The sequence below is a fragment of the Coregonus lavaretus genome, assembly GCF_964263955.1.
Source record: "Coregonus lavaretus genome assembly, chromosome: 38".
Taxonomy (NCBI): domain Eukaryota; kingdom Metazoa; phylum Chordata; class Actinopteri; order Salmoniformes; family Salmonidae; genus Coregonus; species Coregonus lavaretus.
The window spans coordinates 26828988-26854924 of NC_140025.1; the positions used below are offsets into that span (position 1 = coordinate 26828988).

The following is a 25937-nucleotide window of genomic DNA, read 5'->3' on the forward strand; positions in this document are numbered from 1 at the left end:
CTGTACTGTCTCCCTGTCATCCTCTCTCTCTAGCTGATCTGAAGGATGGGGCCCAATCTGGTTTGATTGATTCAAACTCATAAATTACGTTGAACAATCTCTAAAAATCAATAGCTACTAGCTAGCTGATGCAAATCATCACCACCACCATTTCACAAAGGAGAGAGGGATGACTGACTGTGTTCCTCAATATCCAAAGTAAACAAAGGGGGGATGCTTTTACACTTTTTAGGGGGAACTTGAGACTCTTTGGCAAGCCAGCACTAGTAGGCTAGCTAGCTAGCTAGCATGTAGATAAGCTAACCTTCCTAAGTTTTCCATAAATAAAATAAAATGTTAGCTAGCTTTCTAGCTAGCCAACATAAACCCAACATTGTAATTTATGTCATTGATAACACGGACTACATTGCTTACCTTCATTACTTTGTTCTTTCTTTGATGTGAATTCTCTATGGGGACTTGTTTTGTGCTGTAAGATGACAAGAGCTGCTGACCACTAAATTCTGTCAGTGAAGTGTGATGACAATGCGTGAGCGCAGTCTGTATCAACTTTCACCGTAGCAACGAGTAGGAGGGACATTTTTTGGGCTTGAAGCAGACGACCAGACGTAATGATAATCGCGTTTGGAGAGATGCTGCTTTCATATTAATACCTGCACACAATTCATGAAAATAAAGCACACAGAAAAACAACTACACTTTTTGGGGATTCCAGCGTGAGATATAAGAGGTGTAGCGTGAGAATGTGTGATCAGAGTAAATTGTGTGTCTCTCACGGTAAATGCGTGAGAGTTGGCAGCTCTGGTTAAGGTTTACTTTACAAAACTTGCATTGGCCAGTACCATACTGTAATACTGTATTATATGCAGTTTATGTAGCAGACACTTTCATCCAAAGTGACAACAATACTGTAAAATACAATTCACAATTACAATAGAGTTGGAAGATGCATGACTGCCATGCACATGAGCGTACCACCCTCCTTCAGGCCACGGATGAGGCAAGCAATGATTTCAATCCAGACCTACCTGTATGTCAGGCTTGGATTCGCCATGCAGAAAGGTTTTACCCCAGGTGCATGAACAATGAGGATATTTACTGCAATTAGGTGAGAACCTATGGCCAAATGCTCAAGACAGGCTTGATGCAAACTAGTGCCTGCTAAACAGTATGTTACTTTCCTTTCTTTCATTTGATTACATTGTCAAAGATGTCTTCAATGATCACAACATATGGGATAGAATTTTATGGATATTGGATGTTCAGTAAATTTTGCAAGTGTTTTGCCTAATGTGGAAACAGTGTAATGTACTGGAATTTACACTACATTCAAAGGACAATTTTGAAACATGTATGTAAATTTTTTTTGCTATTAGATTAATTGGTTGTTCAAATAACTAAACACTATCCGCCAATTCATTTCCAGCAATATTGCCCATGTCTGTCTGTGTGGTGCCTGTGCTCGTCTATCACCCTGCATGTAGCCAGTTGATGTGATAGCCACCTTGTGGGTGGACAGAAATACTTTCTTTCCCCAAAACCTTCTCATGTTAAAGATGCACTATGCAGAAATCGCTCCTCCACACACCACACCTTCCATCACAATACATCCACACATACTATGCCTTCTATGTCCTCTGTTTGCTGTGTTTTTATCTCCACCTTGTTGAGTACTTTTGTTTTCCAATTCGTTATAGTTGAATATGTATTATTTTGTTAATTATCCTTTCTTCTAATGCCGTCTTATCCATTTATAAAATACTATAAATGTATTTTATAAAAAAGTTGAATACTAATTATTTTACAACATTCCCTATCTTGAATGGTATAGTGTAGTTGTAGTTTATTTCTTTAACAATTGTTTTATTACTTTTCTATATATTTTTTTACCTATTTTTATTACAATCCCTACCTTGGCTAGTATTGGGTGTTCCATTATTCGACCCCTCTATGGGAACTTTGTAACCATTATTTTATCTTTAATTTGGCAACGATTGAGCGCTCATATCTCTGTCCGAAACGGTGTACACATTCGAGTTGGATTTTTTTCGACAGCATCATGTGGGATCTGAAGCGCTGTATGAAATAATTCCTTCACCACATTTTCAGTAACTTCTTCTTCTCTTTCTTGGATACCAGAAAGTACCAGATTTTCTCTCATAGATCTAGTCTGTATGTCAAGTAAGGCTTCTCTCAGAAAATTGTTCTCATTTTTAAGGTAACTAACGTCCGTTTCAATCTTGTTGACTGTCCCTTTTAGCTTTTTTGTTTCTTTCTCCATTGTCGCAGCTTTTTCGTCACTCATCTCGAGGCTCACCTTCAAATCCTTTATATCATTCAAATATGCCCAATTAGTCACTTATCGACTTAACTGATCAGTTTCCACCCTTACCAGTCCCGGTGGTGAAAAGCATAAGTCGTCTGTATCCCTCGAGGAGTCGCGTTTTCTTTTGGAGATTGGTTCTCCTTGTTTACTCTCCATCATGTTTGGGTGTTGGTTGTTTTTGTAATATTTGTCGATACATTTCTCTGGCCGTATGATTTGTTTTGTTATCCAGATTGAAGGTTTTTACCCACGAGTATGTGAAGTGCAAATATTTAACTTACAGATATTGAATATTACGTTTTTATCTTCAGGCGATATGCACCGCTGTGTTCAGTCCGCCATCTTAGCTTAATATAATGTTGTGTCATCATTGCAAATCAGCTGCATTATACTTAAAAAACACTTCAACTTCAACCAGTAAAATTACTCTTTGGCTAGCTTTTGTACAGCCTATATCACTGAGCGTTAGAATTCTAGCTAACAACTGCTGCATCCAAAATAGTTATTTTGCAAAGATCACAACCAAAAATAATCTTAGCGACTGTTCAAGCAAGAATCAAAACATCATTGTAAGCGTATGAGAACCCCAAAAAGTTATGTGTGGGAGCAGATGTCTTTGTTACTGCCACCAAGAGTCGCGTGCATCTATGCCTGATATCAGTATGTTGTATACTGGAAAACGGTCTATTATAAGCACAGGTTAAAATAGTATATGGACATTGCTTCCAGAGAAGAGTTATATTTTCTTTGGTATCTGAAAGTGTGACCTGTCAGATTAAATGAAACTCTCACGTTCTATAACTGAGTGGAATTTATTTGAATTGCACCAGAGAGAAAGAGGCGAAGCGAGAGGTTTTGTCCTGCCCCAAATCTGTCCACGAAGATAAGCCCACAAAGTGTGGAATTGTTATTATGGAGGTCAAAAGAGTGTTGAATTTGGTCTACACATAATTGTGTGGAGTCCCCTGTAGCTCAGTTGGTAGAGCATGGCGCTTGCAATGCCAGGGTTGTGGGTTCATTTCCCACGGGGGGCCAGTATGAAAATGTATGCACTCACTAACTGTAAGTCGCTCTGGATAAGAGCATCTGCTAAATGACTAAAATGTAAAAAATGTATTGATAGTTTGCTATATGAGGCTTATTTGATCGAATAGAAGATTCATAATGGTAAGGTTGTTATGAATGCACTGAGATAAGTGGACGCATGTGGAATTTTGGCAACTTTGAAAAAAACGAGTTTAAATGGAGTTGTGCCTGTTGTCATAGAGATAGAGGACTTATCATGGATATAACCTGTTTTCTCATGGACATTGCCATTGAGGGCTTCAACCATTTTAAAGTAGTCAACTTGGATGGGAGCAATCAGCCAATGAAGAGGAAGAAAACCGTCTACTTTAAAATGGAGACAGCCTCAATGGCACTGCCCATGCTGTCACTGACGCTTTAATAGCACAGATACAAATATGAGTCCTCTATCTATCTCTATGGCCTGTTGTTCACAACGTGTCTGCCCTGTCATTGGATAGAATGGTCCCACATGATCTCGCCTTCTCCCGCCTGCCTTCCATCTTTTAGGACAAGTATTTCCATTGTTAGAGCAGTCACTTGACTATCTTGTCAATATAATAGAGAATCTTTGATTGCACTGAGATAAATTCTACTTCCTGTCACTCAAACTCAAATTCTACATCCTTTAGAGTAGGTTCTGTCAACTAGGTTTGCCTCGGGACAAAGTTTTTCTGAGCCAATAGTCGGCGGGCCAGAACATAATAAGTATATAATATTAGCACAATTAATTAGCCTACACTACAAATTGAACATGTTTAACACATCTGATTAGTACATAATAAATTCAGTGACAATAAGATCATTTTTATTTGATTACGCTCATAAAATCAATTATTATTATTTTTATTTTTCTCTGTGCGTTGATTGGTTGGGAAAAAACAGTCTACATAGCCTACTGTAGGCTACACTACTTTTTTTAACGTCAACATTTGTTCAGAACAATTTGCTTGATAGCAAGAGAAAATGTCGATATCAAAAAGTATCAAGAAGAAAGGTGGATAATAAAAATCGACGTTTCAGGGAAGAATGTACAGAGAGATATGCCTTCACCTTTCCATATTTTCCCAATGCCAAGCCAGTGTGTCTTATTTGCAATGAAAATGTCGCTGTTTGCAAATAATTCAATCTCAGACATAATTATGAATCTAAGCATAGAACTTTCAAAGTGGTCTTTTCGCCCTAGATAGAGGCCTGACGCAGAAACATTGAAACGTTAACTGCAAGCTGCACACACAGCTTTTTTTGCGGATGTATTCTGTAACTTAAACGGGATAAATCTGCAGTTAAAAAGAAGAGGGAAAACAGTCGTGGACATGGTGGAGAAATGTGAGGCCTTTACTGTGAAGCTTGAGTTGTTCGATTTGGAATTGTCATCTGGAAGGCTACTGAACTTCAGCATACTGAAGAAAGGACAGGCAGAGGGACCAGGCCGCAGCATTGCCACAGAGGTGATGCAAGCAGCTGAGGGACAACTTCTCCACCAGATTTGAAGACTACAGCATGCCCAAGGATATCATTGCGTTTGTAGTGATCCTCTCACAGTCCGCCCAGGTGGATAATTCTCCTCCCTTGCTAAGAAAACGATACCCTCGGTGGATGAAGCCGCAATTCACACTGAGATGATTGAATTCCAGACATCGAGGCAAATCAGGGATGCGCTCAGGAGTGTGGAGTCCTTGTGTGCGTTTTGGGTGGCATGCTCATAGGAATACAGCACAATAAAGAAACTAGCATTTTATGTGCTAAAAATGTTTGGATCGACTTACACTCCTCATTTTCCTCTATGAACGCAATATAGACTAATGACAGGAACCGGCTTTCACACAAGTCAATGGAGGACTGCCTGCGCATCAAAATCACATCCATCAAACCCGACATCCACAAGATCGTGTCCGAGGGGTAATGCAACTATTCCCAATGAGTAAGTAACTTAGTGGCCTATATGACTGTATTTAGTAAATACTTACATTATTGTGAGTGCTTCTCCAGGGATATTTAAGTCTCAAGCTGTCAGTATGTTATGTTTGTTTAGTCGTTACACGAGCAGGCTATCCAGACACAGACCGTCGACTTTTTTTTCTTTAAATGATTTTTTTTATGTAGGATGCTACATTTTTGACCAGTTGCAATTGTAAGTAGGCCTAATAAAAAAAATCCCACTTATATTAGGCTCAAACAATTCATTTCAACAATAATCTTCATTTTAATTTGACTTTACAAACAACAAGAGGGCTTAATTGGAGTCTATTTCTTCCGAGCCTAGGCCTACGTAAAATAAGTTAACTGGCGGAGGTAGGCTATGAGAATTAACAGCATCTTTCACAATAAGAAAATATATGGCCCAATAGAAGTGGCATTTTTTTATTAGGTCAATTTACAATTTCAACTGGCCAAAAATGTAGCATCCTACATTAAACAATAATTTAAAGAAAAAAAGGCGAGGTCTATATCTGAATGTCTGTATCGGGATAGCCTGCTCTTGTAACGACAGAACACACAGAAAATACTGTCAAATTGAGACCTAAATATCCCTGGGTAAGAACTCATAATAATGTTAGTCTTTACTAAATACAGTCATATAGGCCACTAAGCTACTTACTCAATGGGAAAAGTTGCATTTCCACTCGGATACGATCTTGTGGATGTCGGGTGAGATGGATGTGATTTTGATGCGCAGGCAGTCCTGGATTGACTTGTGTGAAAGCCAGTTCCTGTCGTGAGTCAATATTGCGTTCATAGAGGAAAATGAGGTATCGTAGGTGTAAGTCGATCCAACCATCGTTAGCACATAAAATGGAAGTTTCTTTAATGTGCTGTATTCCTCTGAGCATGCCACCCAAAACGCACACAAGGACTCGGCACTCTTGTGCGCATTCCTGATTTGGCTCGATGTCTAGAATTCAATCAGCTCAGTTTGATTTGAATTACGGCTTCATCCAGCGAGCGTATCGTTTTCTTTGCAAGAGAGGATAATTCTCCCCCTGGGCTGACCGTGAGAGGATCACGTACAAACGCAATGATATACTTTGGGATGCTGTAGTCTTCAAATCTGGTGGAGAAGTGAAATCTTCCATCACGTCTGTGACAATGTTGCGGCCTCATCCCTCTGTCTGTCGTTTCTTCAGTGTGCTGAAGTGCAGTAGCCTTCCAAATGACTAGTAAAGGCATCACATTTTTCAAACATGTACACGACAGTTTCCCTCTGCCTTGTAACTGCAGATTTAACCCGTTTAAGTGACATAATATGTCTGCCAAAAAAAGCAGTGTGTGTAGCTTGCAGATAACACTTCAATCGAGCCTCTGTTTGGGGCGGAAAGGCCACTTTGAAAGTTCTGTGCTTAGATTCATAATGACGTCTGAGATTGAATTATTTGCAAACTGCGATATTTTCATTGCAAATAAAACACACTGGCTTGGCATTGGGAAAAGATGGAAAGATGAACCCATTTCTCTATACATTCTTCCCTGAAACCTTTTATCCACCTTTCTTTAGACACTTTTCTCTTGCTATCAAGCTAATTGTTCTGTACACATGTTGACATTAAAAAAAGTAGTGTAGCCTACATTAGACTACGTAGAACTGTTTTCCCCACCAATCAACGCACAAATACAAAAATAATAATTGAATAAAGAAATTATGATTTTATTAACTTATTCAGATCAAAATGATTATGTTATTGTCACTGAATGTACACAGTACATTTTGAAGTGTTAAAGTAACACTTAAAGAGTTAAATTTAACACTATTTCTGAGTGTATATGGTCCCACCCTGAAATAGTGTTAATTTGACTCTTTTCATAGTGTTAACATTTTAGAGTTAAATTAACTCTAAATAGAGTAAAAATTTAACACTCGCTTACACTGAATAGTGTTATTTTAATTTTACACTAAAGGTTAAATAACACTGGAGAGTGTAAATATTACCCTTGGAAGAGTTAATCATTTACTCTTCTAAAATAACAAATCAACTCTGATTGAGTTTGATTCCAGTCCAGTTTAACACTGCATGGAGTTGACACTCAAGGTTAAAATAACTCTGATAAGTGTTGATGTTACACACTATTGTGTTGATAATTGACTATCTTGCAGTGAAAAACAAGCTCAAATAGAGTCAAATTCTAACACCGTATAGTGTCACGGAAATAAATCTCAGCAGTATTCATTTTACACTTTTTTAGTGTCAAATTACACCAAATACTCCATTAAGTGAGTAAAAATCACAACTTACCACAAAATAATGCATTTCAAATTTTTATTAACAGCTCAACTATGTCAGGCTAAAATATATTAAGAATACAAATCCCTTTTTAAAACATTGACCTTAGGTTTCCATAAAATGGCAATAGGGAACAACATACAAGGAGGAATCTGTCGTTCCATACTTCATTTGAACATCAAAAGGTTTAAAGTAACACAGTTCAGTAATGTTGATCACCTTTTGAACCCTGTCTGGATGCATCCTGACCTTAAAGGCATAGTAATGGTAATCAAAACACACTGTTTCCATCAGTTTTCCACAGAGCAATACACAGTCATCTTTCACAGCAATAATTTTGATTTTACAAAATACAGGCATCTCAAATGCTACCTCAGTACAGATAATGAAGTCACGGCGGTACTCTGTACCATGATGTTTGATCCACTTGGCAGAAAACACACTGGTAGACAATACAGACCCAAATTTTAAAGCAATCTCGGGACCTTCTTTGAGCTCACTAAGTGTTACCATCTTCCCCGAACCTAAAGTTAATCTTTCCTTGCTAAAGGACTCTCGATACATTGCCATACAACTTTGGTGCTTTTTGGCTAATGTTTTTGTTACATTTTTAAAGCTTTTTAATTGCTTCTTAAAAAAATTATGTTTAGCTTCATAACGCATGCACCACATGTGCAGAACTGGGCCGATGTTTTTTATATTACGAGGGTAATGAATCATGAAGTGATGCTTTGGTAAGAGATTGATTGCAGGAAACAACTGCTTGAAGAGCTGATGATGATCAATGATTAAATGTTTGAGGTAAATGGTCATGCCTTCTGTAAGGACTGGGGAAAATACAATGTTAACAATGTGTAGAAGCAAAAGTAGAAGATGCCAGTGCTGGTCATCTGACTGTATTAAATCACCAAATAGCAAAGGCATATTACGTAATAAGCACCAAGACTGTATAGCATTCAACCCCAAATCATTACTTCCATCAAACAACTTTACTCTAGGTGGACGGTTTCACTGCTGATTGTATCCATAGTCAAAAGCATGTATTCTACCAGCCAGTTGTTCAGCATTTAGGAAGTTTTCCTTAATGTACTGCAGGACAAGTTTGACTTCAAACTGAGCAACTCCTTCTAAAATATCGTGCATTATATCTACAGAAAAATTGTTGGCTGTATTAAAATACTGTAGTGAATTCAGCAGACAAATGCGTTTGACACCATAGATATGAGGTAGTGTAGGATCTGTTTGTAAAGTTTGACAGTGCAGTTTGTGCATCTCGATAGTTCGTAGTACAACTTTTGGATCATCTTCACAGAACACAGTTTGAAAACAATCTTTCTCAAGGAGACAGAAACGACAACAATACCTTGCCCCAAATGACTCCACAAAGCCAAATAAACCATGCAACCCAAGATTATCACCAGTGACCTGAACTATGGTACCGTGAATCACATCTTTCAATCTGGGAACTTTAAGTCCCTCTGTCTCGAGTACTTTAAGATCACTGACAAGTGGCTCAAGTATCAAATTAAAACCATAACGCTTGATGTCCTGCGCATGGAAAAGAGCACCCAAATGAATATTTATCAATGATGAATTAAAGATTGGGGGAAAATTCCTTAATGTAAAGTATATAGCACCTAATTTGTGTATACCCTTTTTAGACCCCAAGGGGTTTGCTGTTTCAAAGTCGTCATAAAATAGCTGGATCTGTATGGCATCTTTTTCTATAGAGAATAAGGGACTTTTTTTAAAATAGGCGGCATCTCTCAAGTCTGCATACACACCTTCCTTGGGCATGTGCCTGGGCTTGAACATGTCTGCAAGTTCTGGGTTTTGAAAAATGGCCTTTAGTGTTTCTAAAATAGGAATATATGCAAACTTGTCAGTTACAACGACCTGATCGTATGTCCCAGTTGTTTTGTTTCTTCTGCTGTCAAATCTTGTGCCAAGCACCTTTTCAACAGGTTCTACGATTCCCCATTTCTCTTTGAAGTGTTTATTTCGTTTAGCTTCTGAATTTAAGGGTGTGAAAGGGTTTTCCAACTTTTGCAAAGATTGTTCTATTCTGTTCTTATTTTCAGTTTCCTGTGGAGATAAGCACTGCAAAGCTGCATCTGTAGCTTGACTTTGAATCTCAAAAAACACTTCTTCCATGGAGGAAACAAAACTATTTACAGTAGATTGACTTAATCCAGCTGCTTTTAGTTGTGCAACAGCAGAGGCACACATATCTAGAGTGCTCCTGTTGGACTTTTTCAACAGAGTAGATGTGGCTACCTCGTGTTCATTAACTGTCCGTGACGTTGTAGCTGTCTCCTCTACATTAGTGGTCACTGCCTCTCCAATGCTGCTTAAATAAACATCAGGGTCAACCTGTTGGTCAATATACTCAGTGTGTTTTGTGTTTAAATGTTTCCTAAAACCAGAAAACGTACCAAACGCACAGCCACATCCAGTCTGAGCACATTTAAGCCGGAGATTTTTTCCAGGCAAGTAACCGTGAACTAATCGTAAATGCCTAACAAGCATATTTGAACTCGATAACTCAGCCTGACAAACAAAACACTTCATGTTCGAGGAGAAACTTCAAGCACTAATGAAGTAACCTCGCCCTGATTTCAGCAACACGAGGGCTCTCTTTGACCTTGCCAGCATCGATGCTGTACACTGTAGTTTGGATGAAAGTGTACATGTTGTGGAGCATGGTGTTGTAGGATGTGCCAAACACAAAATGTGCCTTAAATAGTTCGTCAAAAGCAACAAGAGAAGAGGTTGACCTGCAAGGTATGGCATTCTTGTCGATAATGATGAAGAACTGGTGGATTGCATTCTTCTTAACTCCAACAGCTAGGAGATAGGGCTGAGCGCTAGTAGTGATGGCATCGAGATGCTCTTGAATGTTTGTTCCGGTCTGCGAAGACAAATGAGGGAAAACTGTAGTTAATGGCCAAGTAGTTGTAGAATATGCAGAAAGAGCCAATACACTACTCTTATTGAATATGAATATTGAATGAATACTTGTAGCCTAATATTAGGTGTTCATACCACAAATTAGAAAAAATACAAACCTTCTTGAATACCACAAGATGTTTCTCTGCTTGGGATGCGGAAACCTTTCCTGGTCTCTTCCGACCCTGAGCGGAGGGTGGAATCAGGTGTATAAGCAGTAAAACCGATGACAGATCACTGTCCCAACCTGTAACAACACAAGTTCAATGTTAACACACTTCAGTTACGTTGTTTTCTTTACAAAAGACCCCCCAGACAGACAGCAGTTCTACATCACAAGAAGTTCTCTAACTAAAACATCCACAGGGCTGAGTCAAATCTCAAAAGTTTTGTTCAATATACTGCTACAGAACGTACTCGTAAATCTTTCACAGATCCAGCTTCTTAGTATTATGTTGATATTTAAATGTTTACACATAATGTTGATATTGCAATACAACACAAAAGGTAGGCTTACAAGCATCTTACCAAAGTCAACATCCAATTCAGTGCCATCCTCAGGAGGATCAGCTGCCAGCAAGAGTTCTTCAAGCTCACTTGTGGATGGAAGCTTTCTGCATTGTTTGATGATCTTTTTCTTGAACGTGACCGGCCACCTTTCCAGAAGCTTGCTTGAGGTATCCTCTCCGAACATTAGAACAAAATCCTGTTCAACCTGGAGTGGGGTGGTGTTGGTGACAATTTCAGTTATTTGACAGCCAATCAAATTGTATTGCGTGCTAGTTTAGCTAGCTAGTATCACTACAATGTCTTACAAAACAATTCACTTGTCATAGTATTTTCAAAATAACATAATTACCAAGCTTTTGACGTCTTTAAAACGTGGAAACTCAGACAGTATGTTGCTTGACTGCTGGGGGTCGAGGATCATTTTGCGGCGATACACAAACGTCAGTTCCATTTTCTTCTTGATTGTGTCTGCATCAGCAGAATGTTTCATCAGTGAGATTGCTTTGTTGCACTCATCATCAGTCAGGGCAGTCTCTGGAACAAACTGGGATTCTCGTCTGACAGTCGGTCCTCCAGACATGTCTTCACCAGTTGATCCTTTGGCTGATTCTACACAACACGGGAAAATTTCAATCATGTCAAAAGTTTTAGTAGCCTGGCTAACTTTTAAAGGAAGTACTCCACTGTAAAATATACTTTTTGAGCTGTAAACTAAATGATATGAATGATATGTTTGATGCTAGGGAGTGTGGCAAGCTGGTTTAGCCAAGGCCAAATGGGAAGAAGGCCAAATTACAGGTGTTGGCCATCTGAGGGGCAGAGGACAGCAAAGGGGGGGGGTGGTTACATGATATATATGAATGTATATGGAGCGTGATAAAAAGGTGACCTTGAAATTGTGGCGTTAATGGCGACGCAAGGAAAAAATTTGGGTGCACCTACATTTTGTGCTGGTGCACCTAAATAAAAAAGTTAGGCGCACAAGTGCAACCAAGACAAAAAGTTAGTGTGGAGCCCTGCATCAATGCTGGTGTTAATATTGACATTATTTCTTCACAATTTATGAAATCTGCAGTTTGTGGGTTGAAAAATGTATGAAAATGCCATCTACTGGTTTAAATCACCCTAAAGTTTGCAAGGCCAGTTTGCCAGGGGTTGCCTCGACCAGTCAGTGTCGAGGCAACCCCCCCTTATGTCACAGTCCTTTGTAGGTCTCTGATGCATATTTTCTTTAAATTTGCTAAGAGGGAGGGAGCTAGCAGAATTGAAGGATGTAGTTACACATTATACTATATGTCTGAGAAATAGTGCAACAAATGCAATTATTGATCTAGCAACTGTTTTGTTCCATACATTTTCCAGTATTACCTCCGAATGATGATCGCCTGTCTTTGGCGGTGCCTCTCTGAATAGTTTTAATCCTCCAGGCCAAGTACCCAGTTCCACTCTCGCCATCATAATAATGCTCCTTGAAGGATGAAAGGATAACAAAAATGGATACTTCATTGAAAACAACATGGTCTGGTAGGATTCAAAAACTTCCAATAGCATTTAACATTACAACTATTACTGTGTGCAACTCACATAGCCATTCTTAGAGAATGGGTCACTGAGGTACGGGAATAAGGTCACTATTCCTTTGGCATACATTTCTTTCACCTGTCTGGGTGGAGATGTACTGCAAAATTGAAGAAGAAAGGATTGTGCAGTCATATTCACTTAGATTCAGATTTAGATTTACAGATTGAGAACACAAGGACTATTAACAAATTACCCATTCTTTTCTGTCATGTCAGCTGCCAGCATGTTCACCATTTTGCGTCTTGTTTCATCCGTCAAGGACTTGGTTCGGTTGTATTCATTTTTTATACGTTCCCCACCGGTTTTGTTGGTAAGAGCTGATTCCACCAACTTAAAACAAAATGCATAACAATTCTGCATGTTATGTCCACTGCAAATAAACTGGAAATAAACTAATATGATGTCAGAGGATGTCCCGATCCAATCTCAAAGATTGCAAGTGCTACAAAAATCCAATGAAAAAGCCAATAATGGTAAGAAACTCCCTCCAGACAGCGACAATAACTTGAATGTACTCGAAGTGTGCACTGTATTATCAATAAATAAATAAAAGTATCTGATCAGGACTCAATATCAGCAGATACTTTTTTTAATCGGATAGGGCGCTTAAAAAAACTTGATCGGGACATCCCTAATCAGGACTTCAAAAATGTTTTGAAACCATGTAATTTACAATGTATATTAATGTAATTTTAATTCTCTGAGAACAGATTCAAGAACAGAATTTAAAATGTCAGAATTGTCTTACTTGCTTGGCTTCTGTATCCAGCCTCTGGCGTTTTCTGGAGGGGCTATCTGAAATAATGACTGTATCCTCAGAGTCCAAGGTATCAAGGGATGATGGTTGGGATTGCTCAGAAGAGGCCACCATGGAGACAGATTCTAACCATGATTTTTAGAAGAAAAAGAATTATATATAGTTCCCTCATAATCTAAGACACTTATTTAATAGACACCATGAACTTCATAAAACAAAGAAATAACGTATTCATTAATTAGTCTAATTAACTGAAACAAACCTGAGTCATATTTGATGGTTAGCACCCCAGTTGAGGGATCCTTTATAATATCCTCAAAAACATCATCATCCAATTCAGTCCCTGAACTGTCAACAATTTTCACACCTTCTGTTACAGCTGGGACACCAAACTTTGCAAATGCTAGAAAAAACAGGGATAAAAGCTTGTGTAAACAAAAGTAAATCATTATTTATATAATAATTTCACTGTGTACACCTACCTTACCCTATAAAATAGGTTTTAAACAAACACTATTAAGTGATTAAAATGTTTTTTTTTGTAGCATCATAACTATACCTTAAGCAATGCATCCACAATTAAAGTGTAGTTACCAAGGGCAAAACAGAAGAAATTTAGACGTACAAAAATGGACCAGTTCCAAAAACCTGAGAACTTAACATGTCCCATCATTTTAGGAATATTCCAGTATATCAATTTTAAACAGCTAAATTCAGACAGTTATTACTAACATTGTCAAATTCTTACCTGCAATCAAAAAGTCTTTCAGATTTGGCTCAGTTATTCTGACAAATTTTTGGACATCTCCAAGTTTAGCTTTAAGCAGCATGCTCCCTGCAAATAGTATCAGTACAATTTCTCACAGTTAAAAAGTTGATGGTCTTATTTTAGCAGTATTTCCTCAAATATAAGAAAAAATATTGTTTCAAGCCACCAAAGTGCTGAGAAATGATCAGCACTTTTGCAGAAATGGCCAGTTAAATTGAAGTTACTGTCAAACACATTAAAAAGGATAACGTCTGATTTTCATCCTTGTAACATTAATGTTACCGCCTTGCCCGCACAATTACTGCAATTGTTGGGTCTTGGTATATTATAGAGTGTGGTCTAGACCTACTCTGTCTGTAAAGTGTCTTGAGATAACTCTTGTTATGATTTGACAATATAAATAACATTGAATTGAATAATGTTAGCTAAACGTTACACCATAAGTGTGTGCTAAGATAGTGCTTAAGTATTTTAACAGTACTGCTGCTGCTTTGAAACCCGAAAGTCATTTTGTATAATATCCAGGAAAAAAATAAAGGCACACCGCTTAAGCAGTGTCCAAGGTTAATGTCTACCCGCCGTTAACATAATAAATCCATGCCACCCGCACATAGTTAGCCAGTCAAGCTAACGTAGCTAACTGTAGCTAGTTTAGCCAACTCCCCTTAGTCTTTGCTATGTTCCTGTAATATCTGAACGTTAACAAGAAGTACACAATCCCCCCTCCACGTTGTATTAACATAACTTACAATAAATCGGGCTGACATTGTCTAGTTTGAACGTTATGTTCGTCAGTTAATGTTAATTAACGTTAGCTTAATACTGCTGGCACATGGACTGGACAGAAGTCAGTCACAACATGTTAACGTTAGCCTTTTTAAAATTCGACATTTTAAGACCTAAAACCAACTAGAGTGCACTGTTAGCAACGATATAAAGTAATTCTTAAATGCTGCTTCTGTTAAAATGACAAATAATGTGTGTATAGTCGCTTAGGAGAAACTTACCTCAGTCATTCCACATGAAGAAAATGGCGCCGTGAAAATGTGTGGTCCGTTTGAGACGAGTCGTAGGTGGGCGGAGCTTTCCAGAGTACGTCTGACACTGCGTCTTTTAACAACGTACTTTTTCACCAACACTGGGCGGTATCTTACTCCAACTGTTGTAGTAATAACTCTGTAAGAGTCAATGTACTTTGACACTGCATATTTAACACTATGGAATTTACTGTGTATTATGTACTAACCAGATGTGTTAAAAATGTTGTTCAAGTTGCAGTGTAGGCCAATTAATTATGTTAATATTATATACTAATTAGAGACATGGATGAAGATACTATACTCTTATCCACTATTAGCTCAGAAAAAATTGGGCCAAAGGCCAAACCTTGTTGACAAAAGCTGATTTGGGGGATGTCTGTAGACACCGCAGGAGTTGTGGGACGGTTTTAAAATGGCCTTTTGTCCTTTGAAGAACACCACAAAGGCTGCTGGGATAAGAGTATCTTCATCCATGTCTCATCTTTGTTGTGTGGGGTTGTGTGGGTGAAAAACTAATGCAATACATATATAGTGTACCTCACATAATAGAACACAGATGCAAACCGCAAACAGTTTTTATTTTATTTTATTTTATTCGGATCCCCATTAGTTGTTGAAGAATCAGCAGATATTCTTCATGGGGTCCACAAGTGCAAGTATATAATTGTAAAAGTTCACAGTGAAATTCAAAATTTTCTCCAATAGAAGGTGCTCTTGACCAATCTAAACTCAGGTTAATCACAATACAACAAGTCTACTAAGCCTTCCTCTCAAAATAGATTTATACAATAGTTTATTGAGCTCAGAGCTGATGGCAATAAAGGATAATGATTGATCTTACCTTCCTCATCTCCCGGGTCTCCATCTTCACAGGGTGTAGTGATGTTGACGGTGATGGTCTGGTTACTGACAGGGTCGGCAGCTACACAGCTGTAAATGGAGTTGTAATGTTCTCTCTCTACCTCCAGAGGGAGGGAGAGGTTAGGTTGGTGGTGAGACAGGTCTGTTGAGATCTCACGTGCACCTGTAAGGTCTAACCATTAGGACCTGCTATGGAGGGCTAAAGTTAAGTTGAGGCTGGTATGTCTTGTTGGTATGTAGGCCTATGTTTACTTTTATTTACTTAAATGATGTGCATTTGGTTTATTGATTGCAATAACTACTATGAAATATAAATCTGACTGATTTTGTATAAACTGTGTAAAATAAAAGCCTAACATGATGGAAATTATGTTAGAGCAACTATTTGTGCTCAACATACCAGAAGCCTATTTTACCACTACACGTAAACCTTAAATGTAGTCCTGTATGTCCTAATAATATAATTAAAATGAAAGGACATTGCATAGGCATACGATATGGATGCTTTATTGATTAGGGTAGTCCTAGTCCAGATAGGGGAATTAGTCTTGCAGTCAGTCATGCGTCCTATTCAACATCTGGGGAAAGGGTTTTCCATATACCCCCCCAAAACATAATTAATGAATAAGTAAATAATTAATTTTGTCTATCATATAATAATTAAAGAATAATCTATTTATGTTGATGTAAGAGAGATGGTGCAGATTTTGAGTAGATAGACTTTAATTTAATTAATTATATTAATTTCATTGCAACATTGATGTTTCCTACTATTTTAACTATAGGTTGTTGGTTTGTTGTATTGAAACATTGTGTTTTATTTGCATCACTGCAAACCATTCCTTTGTTTACTTCTGTTGGAGAGAGAGAACGATATATAAAGAGAGAGAGGTAAATAGGGTTTTCAATTGAGCTCTCATGGGAGAAGGAAGCTCTTAAAGGTAGTTGTCTGCACTGTACCTGAAACCTGTCCTCAGGGGAATTCATTAGATTAATATATAAATCTGTTCCCCACCATTTATTATAATAGATTACTTTATGTTAGGTTACATTATGAATTCAATAGCAGTCGTATAATATCACACGAACTAGAGGACAGTATCATAGTTCTTACGAATTGGATGAGTAACTTATCATATATCTTGGAGGAAGTATAGTATTATGTCTTTCTCTGAGACCAGGTTGCTTGTTGTGTTGTAACAACAAAGGAGAATTGTGGGGAGAATTTACTTTAGTGGTTAGGAAAACTAACGACAAAGGTTAGGATAATTTACGTAAAAGATTAGGTGAATGTGGTTAAAGTTATATAAATGGTTTGGGGAAGGGTAAGCTAAAATGTTACAGTTGACCCTGACACGGCTCGAACACACAACATATTGATTGCTAGACGGTCGCAATATACCCCCCACTCATCCTCCCCAACCAACCTTCCTCTTATAATTTCTGTCTTAAGTAACCTTCTGTCTTTATAATCAATATTACCTATTGGAGGTGCAAAGATTTACATAAAATACCAAACGTCTGTCCATTGAGTCCAATCTGGCACAAAAACTACAGAGTATGCCAACACTTGATTGGTTGTTTTGATTCACAGACATGTGGAACAATGATTATAAAGTACACATTTACTGTATCTGTGACTTAACTGATTCATCTCTCATTAGAATTTAACTGAGTTCAATGGAAACATCATGCACCTGAGCTCAATTTCGAGTCTCATAGCAAAGGGTCTGAATACTTATGCAAATAAGGTATTTCTGTTTTTAAGTTTACACATTTTTATAAAGTTTCTAAAAACCTGTTTTTGCTTCGTCTTTATGGGGTATTGTGTGTAGATTGATGGGAAAAACGACTTAATCTATTTTAGAATAAGGCTGTAATGTAACAAAATGTGGAAAAAGTAAAGGGGTCTGAATACTTTCCGAATGCAATGCATCTATCTTTGCAGGATATGCCCAACCAATATATTAAAATGTAATACCGATCAGCTTTTCACTCATACATTTCATCCAAAGTAGGCATGTATTTACACTGCATGTTAAAGGTTAGTTAGACTGCTCCACTATAAACAGAAAATGTTTGTGGTTTCCTGTGATTACGTGGTCATTGTCTATCTGTCATGTAGGGGCCAGATGGTAGAGCGAGAGACGAGTGGTTGAGGAACAGGTAATGTGCTTTGTTAAAATAGGTCATGGGCAGACAAGTGAGATGGGTGAAAATGCTGCAGTTAGTTTCAAGACGAGTGATGTAACATGAGCAAAAAAGACTGCAGTTTTTGGATGTTTAAACTGGAAAAAACACAGACTAAATGTTGTAGCTTACGTGTATAATATATACTGTACTTTGTGACAACTGTGTTGATCCTGAGATATCTACGTTACCTACTCTGTGCAGAGATATCTAATCTGTGACTTTCAGATAGAAGATTCTGGGGTTATACTGTGGAGAATACAGATGGAGAGAAGAGGAGTTGTAAAATTGAGAGTGTGTGTTGAAAATAACATTTATAGTTGGTGATGATATGTCAGACCACTTTATCTGAAAGTTTGTAAGACAATTATTTGCACGGTATCTTCATTAAATTAATCAATATTATGATAAAACGTTTACATTTTAGTACATGATTACTGTTCTGCCAGCTCTCCTATATTAGGCCTATAGAATGTCCCCCAATCTGAATCTTGTTGTCTTGTCTTTTCCCTGAGTTCCTTGATGATATTAATACATTATTCAAAACGTTTAGGCTCTACTTAATTTGGTTTACACTTTGTTCACTAAATATATTTTATACACTTCATTAATTACAGTGAGGGAAAAAAGTATTTGATCCCCTGCTGATTTTGTACGTTTGCCGACTGACAAAGAAATGATCAGTCCATAATTTTAATGGTAGGTTTATTTGAACAGTGAGAGACAGAATAACAACAAGAAAATCCAGGAAAACGCATGTCAAAAATGTTATTAATTGATTTGCATTTTAATGAGGGAAATAAGTATTTGACCCCTCTGCAAAACATGACTTAGTACTTGGTGGCAAAACCCTTGTTGGCAATCACAGAAGTCAGATGTTTCTTGTAGTTGGCCACCAGGTTTGCACACATCTCAGGAGGGATTTTGTCCCACTCCTCTTTGCAGATCTTCTCCAAGTCATTAAGGTTTCGAGGATGATGTTTGTCAACTCGAACATTCAGCTCCCTCCACAGATTTTCTATGGGATTAAGGTCTGGAGACTGACTAGGCCACTCCAGGACCTTAATGTGCTTCTTCTTGAGCCACTCCTTTATTGTCATGCTGGAATATCCATCCACAACCCATTTTCATTGTCCTGGCTGAGGGAAGGAGGTTCTCACCCAAGATTTGACGGTACATGGCACCGTCCATCGTACCTTTGATGCGGTGAAGTTGTCCTGTCCCCTTAGCAGAAAAACACCCCCAAAGCATAATGTTTCCACCTCCATGTTTGACGGTGGGGATGGTGTTCTTGGGGTCATAGGCAGCATTCCTCCTCCTCCAAACACGGCAAGTTGAGTTGATGCCAAAGAGCTCAATTTTGGTCTCATCTGACCACAAACAACACTTTCACGCAGTTCTCCTCTGAATCATTCAGATGTTCATTGGCAAACTTCAGACGGCCCTGTATATGTGCTTTCTTGAGCAGGGGGACCTTGCGGGCGGGGATTTCAATCCTTCACGGCGTAGTGTGTTACCAATTGTTTTCTTGGTGACTATGGTCCCAGCTGCCTTGAGATCATTGACAAGATCCTCCCGTGTAGTTCTGGGCTGATTCCTCACCAACTGTTGTCACCTTCTCATCAAGCTGCTTGGCGATGGTCTTGTAACCCATTCCAGCCTTGTGTAGGTCTACAATCTTGTCCCTGACATCCTTGGAGAGCTCTTTGGTCTTGGCCATGGTGGAGAGTTTGGAATCTGATTGATTGATTGCTTCTGTGGACAGGTGTCTTTGTTACAGGTAACAAGCTGAGATTAGGAGCACTCCCTTTAAGAGTGTGCTCCTAATCTCAGCTCGTTACCTGTATAAAAGAAACCTGGGAGCCAGAAATCTTTCTGATTGAGAGGGGGTCAAATACTTATTTCCCTCATTAAAATGCAAATCAATTTATAACATTTTCTACATGCGTTTTTCTGGATTTTGTTGTTGTTATTCTGTCTCTCACTGTTCAAATAAACCTACCATTAAAATTATAGACTGATCATTTCTTTGTCAGTGGGCAAACGTACAAAATCAGCAGGAGATCAAATACTTTTTTCCCCTCACTGTATACAGTGGGGAAAAAAAGTATTTAGTCAGCCACCAATTGTGCAAGTTCTCCCACTTAAAAAGATGAGAGAGGCCTGTAATTTTCATCATAGGTACACGTCAACTATGACAGACAAAATGAGAAAAAAATATCCAGAAAATCACATTGTAGGATTTTTAATGAATTTATTTGCAAATTATGGTGGAAAATAAGTATTTGGTCAATAACAAAAGTTTCTCAATACTTTGTTATATACCCTTTGTTGGCAATGACACAGGTCAAACGTTTTCTGTAAGTCTTCACAAGGTTTTCACAAACTGTTGCTGGTATTTTGGCCCATTCCTCCATGCAGATCTCCTCTAGAGCAGTGATGTTTTGGGGCTATCGCTGGGCAACACAGACTTTCAACTCCCTCCAAAGGCTTTCTATGGGGTTGAGATCTGGAGACTGGCTAGGCCACTCCAGGACCTTGAAATGCTTCTTACGAAGCCACTCCTTCGTTGCCCGGGTGGTGTGTTTGGGATCATTGTCATGCTGAAAGACCCAGCCACGTTTCATCTTCAATGCCCTTGCTGATGGAAGGAGGTTTTCACTCAAAATCTCACAATACATGGCCCCATTCATTCTTTCCTTTACACGGATCAGTCGTCCTGGTCCCTTTGCAGAAAAACAGCCCCAAAGCATGATGTTTCCACCCCCATGCTTCACAGTAGGTATGGTGTTCTTTGGATGCAACTCAGCATTCTTTGTCCTCCAAACACGACGAGTTGAGTTTTTACCAAAAAGTTCTATTTTGGTTTCATCTGACCATATGACATTCTCCCAATCCTCTTCTGGATCATCCAAATGCACTCTACCAAACTTCAGACAGGCCTGGACATGTACTGGCTTAAGCAGGGGGACACGTCTGGCACTGCAGGATTTGAGTCCCTGGCGGCGTAGTGTGTTACTGATGGTAGGCTTTGTTACTTTGGTCCCAGCTCTCTGCAGGTCATTCACTAGGTCCCCCCGTGTGGTTCTGGGATTTTTGCTCACCGTTCTTGTGATCATTTTGTCCCCACGGGGTGAGATCTTGCGTGGAGCCCCAGATCGAGGGAGATTATCATACCAACCGTATGTCTTCCATTTCCTAATAATTGCTCCCACAGTTGATTTCTTCAAACCAAGCTGCTTACCTATTGCAGATTCAGTCTTCCCAGCCTGGTGCAGGTCTACAATTTTGTTTCTGGTGTCCTTTGACAGCTCTTTGGTCTTGGCCATAGTGGAGTTTGGAGTGTGACTGTTTGAGGTTGTGGACAGGTGTCTTTTATACTGATAACAAGTTCAAACAGGTGCCATTAATACAGGTAACGAGTGGAGGACAGAGGACCCTCTTAAAGAAGAAGTTACAGGTCTGTGAGAGCCAGAAATCTTGCTTGTTTGTAGGTGACCAAATACTTATTTTCCACCATAATTTGCAAATAAATTCATTAAAAATCCTACAATGTGATTTTCTATATTTTTTTTCTCAATTTGTCTGTCATAGTTGACGTGTACCTATGATGAAAATTACAGGCCTCTCTCATCTTTTTAAGTGGGAGAACATGCACAATTGGTGGCTGACTAAATACTTTTTTCCCCCACTGTACATATAGGGTGGTTTCTGGTGAAAATGTTCAACACCCAGAAACCTCTGCACAAGAAGGAGGGGTTGTCAGTGTGGGCTGCAGAAACGTCTTTGTTTTAGGGGGAGCCAAAAGGAGTTGTTCATATTGACCATAATGCTATAGATCTGAAATCAAAGTGAAAATATAAAGGTACTGACCACCTTGTCCATGCTGCTGCAGACTGAAAGACTATATGGCTAATCTGGGTTTGATACTCATTTCCTGTAACAAAACACTGAAATCCCAACATTGCACAATCTGAATTTACACAGAATGATAAATGAGGCAGTAATATTTTCTGACCAAATGCGATTAAAAATAACATTGGCATGGCATAATTTACAAGACATGTTTTTATATAAAATATCAATTGGCTCAAGAATACATGACCACAGTCCAAACGTAAAAGCATAGAAAGGTATGAGAACATTTAGCTGACAAATGATTTTAGTTACACTTACAATATATAGCACACTGGCTCAGAATACAAAATAGTGTAGTATGTACAGTACAGTATGCAGTATGCTGAAATATAAAACCATTCAACCACTAGATGGGGAAAAATACATTAGAAGAAAAACATTGTTTCCTTGAAAGCAATGCTTGAACTTTAATAGAATTAGTCATCATTCTTTTCAAATTACAAATGCACAGCTGCCTGGCATTAAAAGTAACTGGACAAAACGTCCCAAATGCACTTAAACTCAAATAGAGAAACACACTTGAAAACCACCAAACAATTACAGTGGTCCCTCCTAGTTTGACCCTAGAAGTAGGCTACATTTGGTATTTTATTAGGATCCCCATTAGCTTTTGCAAAAGCAGCAGCTACTCTTCCTGGGGTCCACACAAAACATGACATAATACAGAACATTAATAGACATGAACAGCTCAAGGACAGAACTACATCAATAAAAAAAAAAAAAGGCACACGTAGCCTACATATCAATACATAAACACAAACTATCTAGGTCAAACTTTAAAACCAGAATCTGGAGAAATTGTGCCAATCTCAAACTTTTGAATGCAGCTATGGATGCAAAGACTAACAGTTTTCAAAGGTTATTGTAGTAATACATTCATTGTTTACAAAAACTCAAATGACAACAAAAATATAAACGATGGAGTAAACTTAAATCATATTTTGGGTTGTGATAAGGTGAGTATATTTTTCAAGCATGAATGGGGGATTGACGACCATTTAACATTAGGAAATGTATGGAATGTATGTGCAAGTCTGACTTAATATATTGATGGTCTGTCACACCCTGGCAATGGGACTCTAGTTGTTGAGCCAGGGTGTGTTTGTTCTATGTGGTGTGTTTCTATGTTTGGGGTTCTGGTTTGTTGTTTTCTGTGTTTGCCTTAGTGACTCCCAATCAGAGGCAACGAGTGTCAGCTGTTCGTTGGTTGTCTCTGATTGGGAGCCATATTTAAACTGTCTGTTTTTCATTCGGGTTTGTGGGATTTTGTTCGTGTTGTAACCATAGACGTCACGCATCGTTGTTTATTGTTTTGATCGTGTGATCATTTAATAAATATAATATGTTCACCTTCAACGCTGCGCATTGGTCCTCCTCATTAGACGATCGTGACAGAAAATCCCACCTAAACCAGACCAAGCAGCGTGTCCAGGAGCCATCGCTGGCAGATCTCCGTGGCAACCTCGACTGGGTCAAGCCTAGTGAGGAGCAGAGAGGGTGGACTTGGGACCAGTTGAGGAGGAGCTTTGACTGGGTCAAGCCCATTGAGGAGCTGAATGGCGGGAGTTGGAGACAGAGGAGCGAGAGTTGGGCGAGAACGATGGAGGCCTGGCCCACGGGGAGGAGAGACCCCCAGAAATTTTTTAAGGGGGGGCTCACGACGTCGGGGCAGCAGGAGGCCGCGATAGAGCGGTCCAGCGGGTTGGCAGAGGAGGCCGCCAGGTTACGGGAGTCACTGGTCACCAGGGGGAAGGAGGTTGTAGAGGCACGGCGAGAGGTACTGGCGTGTGTTGCCAGTCCGGTCCGGCCTGTTCCTGATCCCCACGTAGGGCCAGTGGTGTGTGTTCCCAGTATGGTCCGGCCTGTTCCTGCCACTCCCACCAAGTCAGTGGTGCGCGTCGTCAGCCCGGTCCGGCCAGTTCCTGCTCCCCGCACCAAGTCAGGGGTGCGCTTCGACAGCCCGGCTCGGCCCGCTCCTGCTCCCCACACCAAGCCAGTGGTGTGCGTCGTCAGTCCGGCACGTCCCGTGCCTGTTCCCCGCACCAAGTCAGGGGTGCGCTTCGACAGCCCGGCTCGGCCCGCTCCTGCTCCCCACACCAAGCCAGTGGTGTGCGTCGTCAGTCCGGCACGGCCCGTGCCTGTTCCCCGCACCAAGTCAGGGGTGCGCTTCGACAGCCCGGCTCGGCCCGCTCCTGCTCCCCACACCAAGGAGTGGTGTGCGTCGTCAGTCCGGCACGGCCCGTGCCTGTTCCCCGCACCAGGTCAGGGGTGCGCTTCGACGGCCCGGCTCGGCCCGCTCCTGCTCCCCACACCAAGCCAGTGGTGTGCGTCGTCAGTCCGGCACGGCCCGTGCCTGTTCCACCGGTGGCTGGTCCGGCACCGGTCAGAGGCTTCACGTCGGAGCTAGAGCAATCCGCTCCACCAGTGTTCAGTCCAGCTCCGGCCAGCAGGGCCAGACCGGACCAGGGGTACTTTGGGGGGTTAGAGAAGGAGTGGGGGTCAAGCCCGGAGCCAGAACCGCCGCCGAGGAGGTATGCCCACCCAGCCCTCCCCTGTTTTGCTCTTTTTGAGGCGCGGTCGCAGTCCGCACCTTTAGGGGGGGGTACTGTCACACCCTGGCAATGGGACTCTAGTTGTTGAGCCAGGGTGTGTTTGTTCTATGTGGTGTGTTTCTATGTTGGGGGTTCTGGTTTGTTGTTTTCTGTGTTTGCCTTAGTGACTCCCAATCAGAGGCAACGAGTGTCAGCTGTTTGTTGGTTGTCTCTGATTGGGAGCCATATTTAAACTGTCTGTTTTTCATTCGGGTTTGTGGGATTTTGTTCGTGTTGGTTTGTGTTGTAACCATAGACGTCACGCATCGTTGTTTATTGTTTTGATCGTGTGATCATTTAATAAATATAATATGTTCACCTTCAACGCTGCGCATTGGTCCTCCTCATTAGACGATCGTGACATGGTCAGAACAAAAAAAGAAGTGCAGTACACTTTATCAGTTTGAATAAGTCATAAGCTTATTTTAGAATAGTGAAATGTGAATTATATTATCTTAATATTCAGTCTCAGTAACTACTCTGAAATACAAATGTATAAAAATGAAATAGCCTCCAGTGCAACAACTCACTATGGTGTCAGTAGATTTTGTATTTTTTCACAGTTATATATGTGGGCTAACGTAGTTGGAGCACAAAATGCTCTAATAGAACGAGTGTCTGCAGGAGGGTGCAGAAGGGAGTGATTGTATTATTAAGAGATGATGAGATACATACTGTGTAGATAAGGACAAGCAATAAATGGTCCATCATAATGAACTAAACTGTTAATTTCGTACATTCAAAATGCATGCACACAGTTGTCATCAAAGCAAGATCTGAACTACACTTAATAATAATTCGCATTTTGCGAAAATAAATGAGTAAAATGTCACCAAAGATCACTTTCTGAGTCAAAAGGCAAATCAAGATCTACCCCTCAGAAATGTTTCAATAGAATCTACATGGTGAAAGGAAAAAAATCAACCTATGGACTTTTTGTTTCCAACATAGCCTAACAGCCAATGCTTCTAAGGAGTAGGTGGTTTTATCTCACCAAACATCTGCTTTGTATGTACACTGCTGCTATCCACTGGCTAGCTAAACAATGACCAGCTATAAAAAGTTAAAGGGCAGGCACCTACATTTAAACAGAACAGACAGTACTGAAAATAAGCTTTGGCCCAGCAGTAGCATAGCAAACACACTAGTGAATTGGATTA

At 39.7% G+C, this 25937-nt stretch overlaps 1 long non-coding RNA gene and 2 pseudogenes across 3 annotated transcripts in view; 1 reads left to right on the forward strand and 2 right to left on the reverse strand.

Annotated features, from left to right (window-relative positions):
* The window catches only part of LOC311112462 (E3 SUMO-protein ligase PIAS4-A-like), a 34683-nt pseudogene extending 29386 nt beyond the window's left edge, over nt 1-5297 (forward strand). Inside the window, exons 2-3 of the transcript in view lie at nt 4678-4842; nt 5193-5297. The product of the transcript in view is annotated as an E3 SUMO-protein ligase PIAS4-A-like (transcript). The remainder of the gene's footprint in view (nt 1-4677; nt 4843-5192) is intronic.
* Nucleotides 1-25937, reverse strand: part of LOC311112396 (natural killer cell receptor 2B4-like) — a 94634-nt pseudogene that overhangs the window by 41477 nt on the left and 27220 nt on the right. The window lies entirely within an intron of this gene.
* LOC311112016 lies at nt 12936-14771 on the reverse strand. Its single transcript, XR_014610819.1, has 4 exons — nt 14157-14771; nt 13671-13811; nt 13400-13533; nt 12936-12981 (listed from the first exon to the last, which is right to left on the reverse strand). It is a non-coding gene; the product is annotated as an uncharacterized lncRNA (long non-coding RNA).